The following is a 5,000-nucleotide window of genomic DNA, read 5'->3' on the forward strand; positions in this document are numbered from 1 at the left end:
AGGCTGCTCACCGCTGCTCCGAGGGAACCGGGTCGGACGCCGCGCCTGCCCCGCGCCGTGGGTCTACACTGGCCGTGGAGCGCGGTTGGGTCGTCTTCGGTTCCCCCCGGAAGAACCGCGTCGGACGCCGCGCCTACCCCCGCCGTGGGTCTACACTGGCCGGGGAGCGCGGTTGGGTCGTCTTCGGTTCAACCAGAAGTACCGCGTCAGACGCCGCGCCTGCCCCCGCCGTGGGTCCACACTGGCCGGGGAGCGCGGTTGGGTCGTCTGCGGTTCTCCAGAGGGTCCTGAAAACCCTGTCGCCAGAAATCTCCGCGCGCATGCCGTCCTTGCCCGGCGAGAGCGGACGGCGTCTCGGGCGCCGGCGCCGGCGCCGCGAGAGGCCGGCGTCTCGGAAGCCCCTGGCGGCCAGACGCGGCAGGCTCACTCCGGCAAAAGGCTCCGTGAAACCCCGGTCGTGCCGGTCTACCCGTGCGCCAGGGCGCGGGCCCGGGCGCCGGCGCCGCGAGAGGCCGGCGTCTCGGAAGCCCCTGGCGGCCAGACGCGGCAGGCTCACTCCGGCAAGAGGCTCCGCGGCTCCCCGGTCGTGCCGGTCTACCCATGCTCCGGGGCGGCGGTAGACCGTTCCCGGCGCCCGGCCTCTGCTTCTCGGCGACGGGCGGAGGCGGGCGAAGGGCAGGCTTCCGGGCGTCTGCCTGCGTGGGTCCGGCCCCTGCCCGGTCCAGGGGGCGAGGTTGCCGGGGGCCCCGGTCTACCGGCCGGCAAGCGGGGGTGGCTCGGCCGGTCTTCCCGCGGCTGGGGCTTTGCGGTCCTCCCCGGTCTACCTGCCGGAGGCCTGCCGACCGCCCGGTCTACTCGCGAGGGCCCCGGTCTTCCCGGCGGCGGGCGGGCGGGCCTGCGACCGCTGTCCCCCCCCCAGTCTGCCGTCCGGCCGGGGAGGCCTGGCCTTGCCGGCCCCCTTCAGGGAACGGGCGGCCTCCCGGTCTACCCAGCGAAGGCCCAGTCTGCTTCTCGCGTCCACGGTCACCCCGGTCTCCCGGCCCTGGGCTCCCCTCCAGTCTGCCGGCCGGGGTGGCTGGGTCTTGCCGGTCTACCTCCGAGGAAGGGAGACTTCCCGGCCGTCCCGACGGAGGCCCGGTGGGCTCCTCGCGTCCACGCTCACGCCTGCCTGCCTGCCTGCCTGCCTGCCGGGCTGGGGCTTCCAGCTCTACCTCGAGGACAGACGGCTTCCCGGTCTCCCCTGCTTGGGGCTGGGAGGTGCCGGTCCACCTGACGGCCGGACTGGTACCGCTGCCCGGTCTACTAGCCGGGGCCGGGGAGACTGGGGCTTGCCGGTCTACCTCCGAAAAGGGAGGCGAGGCGAGAGCGGTTGGCGGAGGGTGCGAAGGCCGGGGAAGGGCAGGCTTCCGGGCGTCTGCCTGCGTGGGTCCGGCCCCTGCCCGGTCCAGGGGGCGAGGTTGCCGGGGGCCCCGGTCTACCGGCCGGCAAGCGGGGGTGGCTCGGCCGGTCTTCCCGGCAGAAGGAGGGGAAGCGCTGGCCGTTTTCCTGTCCTGGGGGGCGGCCGGATCTAGCTCCCCGCCGGAGGAGCTGGCCAGGGAAGCTGGGACGTGGCGGTCCCCTTCCGAGGACGGAAGGCTTTTCCGGTCTACCGCTGGGAGGTCTGTCCGCTGCCGGTCCCCCCGTTCTCCGCCCGGCCGAGGCGGCTGGGGCTTCCCGGTCCTCCCCGGTCTACCCTGCCCGAGGCCCGCCGACCGCCCGGTCTACTCGCGAAGGCCCCGGTCCTCCAGGCGGCGGCCGGGCCCGCGAACGGAGTCCCCCCCGGTCTGCCGACTGGGGAGGCTGGGCCTTGCCGGGCTCCTTCCGAGAACAAGGGGGCCTCCCGGTCTACCGACCGAAGGTCTGGCCCGGGGCTGGCAGCGGTGCCCGGTCTCCCGGCCCTGGGCTCTGCTGGCCGTGGAGACTGGGTCCTGCCGGTCTACCTCCGAGGAAGGGAAGCTTCCCGGTCGACCCGCCGGAGGGGCAGACGGCGTTGCCCGGTCTCCCGGCCCTCGGCTCCCCTCCGGTCTACCGTCCGGGAAGGCTTGGGTTTGCCGGTCTTCCTCCGAGCTCGCCGGGGCTTCGCTTCCCGGCCTACCCCCCCGGAAAGAGAGGCTCTGCCGGACCACCTGGCGCACGGCACTGAACGGCTGGCCGGTCTACTGGGCCCCGGGCCTCGGGAAGCCCTGTCTACCCGCCAGAGGAGCCAGCGGCGTTGCCCGGCCTCCTGGCCCTCGTCTCCCCTCCGGTCTACCAGCCAGGCAGGCCGGGTCTTGCCTGTCTTCCTCCGAGAACATGCGGCTTCCCGGTCTACCCACCCGAAAGCGCGGCTCTGCCGGACTACCTGGAGCACGGCGCAGAACCGCTGGCCGGTCTACTGGGCGCCGGACCTCGGGAAGCCCGGTCTCCCGGCCCTCGGCTCCCCTCCGGTCTACCGGCCGGGAAGGCTGGGGCTTGCCGGTCTTCCTCCCGAGATCGTCGGGGCTTCCCGGTCTACCCACCGGAGAGCGCGGCTCTGCCGGGCTACCTGGCGCACGGCGCGCAACCGCTGGCCGGTCTACGGGGGGGGGGCCGGACCTCGGTGAGCCCGGTCTACCGGCCTGAGGGGCTGGCGGCGTTGCCCGGTCTCCCGGCCCTCGGCTCCCCTCCGGTCTACCAGCTGGGAAAGCTGGGGTTTGCCGGTCTTCCTCCGAGCTCGTCGGGGCTTCCCGGTCTACCCTCCGGAGAGCGCGGCTCTGCCGGGCTACCTGGAGCACGGTGCGCAACCGCTGGGCGGTCTACTGGGCGCCGGACCTCGGGAAGCCCGGTCTCCCGGCCGGAGGGGCTGGCGCCGTTGCCCGGTCTCCCGACCGTCGGCTCCCCTCCGGTCTACCGGTCCCGACGGCTGGAGTTTGCCGGTCTGCCTCCGCGGCCGTGGGGGCTTCCCGGTCGGACAATCTACTCGCCGGGGCCCCGGTCTACCCGCCGGAGAGGCTGCGTCTTGCCGGTCTACTGTGGAGGTCGTAGGACTTCCCGGTCTACCGGCCCGTGCGCGCGCCCCCCCCCCCCCATGGAGCCTCCAGGTCTACGTGGTCGCTGTAACCCGACGACATCGCCAAGGGTGGGTGGGGTTCGTGGCGACAGCTACCGTAGAACTCGGTGACTTTGTAGACCGCCGCTTGGCGGCAGTGCAGCAGGTAGGCGATGGAGGGGACGGGTGAGGGCGTGCGTTCATGCGTGCGTGCGTGCGTCCGTCCTTGCAGGGACGGCAAGGGAGAAAAGTCTTGGCGGGCGGGCGTTCCTTTGTGGGAGGGGGAGCATGCAGAGACACAGGGATACAGAAAGACAAGCACCAAATCACTCGTGCGCTCTCACACACACTTGATTGCGGGGGGGGGGAGGGAGAGGGAGGGAGGGAGGGAAAGAGGGAGAGGGAGAGAGAGACGAGAGAGAGAGAGAGAGAGAGAGAGAGAGAGAGAGAGAGAGAGAGAGAGGGGCAGGCAGAGGCAGGCAGGCAGAAACCAAATCTCTCTGTCTCTCCTCTCTCTCTCTCTCTCTCTCTCTCACACACACACACACACACAAAAACAAAGACAAAAAGTCGTTTGCGGGAGAGGAGAGGAGAGACAGAAGGGCACAAAATTTCTCTCTCACACTAAGCTGACACTCAAACACAGCATTTGCTTGTGTGGAGGGAGAGAGACAGAGACACAGGAGCCAAGTACACCGCACACACGCTTGTGTGCAGGGGAGACAGACAGGGACAGAGAGATGGACACAAGATATCACTCCAACGCGCACACACGCACACCAAGGAAACCACCCCCGCCCACAACATCGCCAAGGTTGATCCCTTGCCCTCCCTGCAAGGACATGTACGCACGTACGCACGAAGGCACGCCCCGCCCCACCCCACCCCACCCGTCTCCTCCATCGCCTACCTGCTGCTCTGCTGCCAAGCGGCGGTCTACAAACTCACCGAGGTCTACGGCAGCTGTCGCCACGAAGGCCGCCCTTGGCGATGTCGTGGTTTGTCGTGGCGATGTGCTTGCGGGTGGGGGAGAGAGAGACAGACCCAAAATAGATCACGGAGAGAGAGGGCGGCGGCGGGCGGGTGGGCGGGCGGGCGGGCAGGAATGCCAACACACACACAAACACTCACGCATCCCCCATTTCGACCGCTCGAATGCACAGACGCATGCACGCATGATCTTGACAACAGTGGGGATACGACAAAGGAGGAGGAGGAGGAGGAGGAGGAGGAGGAGGAGGAGGAGGAGGAGGAGAAGGAGAAGGAGAAGAAGAAGAAGAAGAAGAAGAAGAAGAAGAAGAAGAAGAAGAAGAAGAAGAAGAGGAAGAAGAAGAAGAAGAAGAAGAAGAAGAGGAAGACGGCTGCCCTGCCCTTACCATGCTGGCCACACGAGGGCGCTCCTAAAAAAAAGGGCCAGGTTATTACCCGGTCTACCTGGGGGCGGGGGAGGCAGGCAGGCAGGGGACGGCCACCCTGCCTGCCTGCCTGCCTGCCTGCCTGCCTGCCTGCCTGCCTGCCTGCCTGCCTGCGGCCGCCTGACGCTTCTATACAAAGCGCCAGGTTTTTACACGGTCTACCTGGAAGAAGGCAGGCAGGGGACGTCCAGCCAGCCTGCCTGCCTGCCTGCCTGCCTGCCTGCCTGCCTGCCTGCCTGCCTGCCTGCCTGCCTGCCTGCGGCCGCCTGGCGCTTCTATACAAAGCGCCAGGTTCTTACACGGTCTACCTGGAAGAAGGAAGGAAGGCAGGCAGGCAGGCAGGCAGGGGACGCCCACCCTGCCTGCCTGCCTGCCTGCCTGCCTGCCTGCCTGCCTGCCTGCCTGCGGCCGCCTGACGCTTCTATACAAAGCGCCAGGTTCTTACACGGTCTACCTGGAAGAAGGAAGGAAGGCAGGCAGGCAGGGGACGCCCACCCTGCCTGCCTGCCTGCCTGCCTGCCTGCCTGCCTGCCTGCCTG

This window comes from Podarcis muralis, unplaced genomic scaffold (genome assembly GCF_964188315.1).
Source record: "Podarcis muralis unplaced genomic scaffold, rPodMur119.hap1.1 HAP1_SCAFFOLD_116, whole genome shotgun sequence".
NCBI classification, from domain to species: Eukaryota; Metazoa; Chordata; class Lepidosauria; order Squamata; family Lacertidae; genus Podarcis; species Podarcis muralis.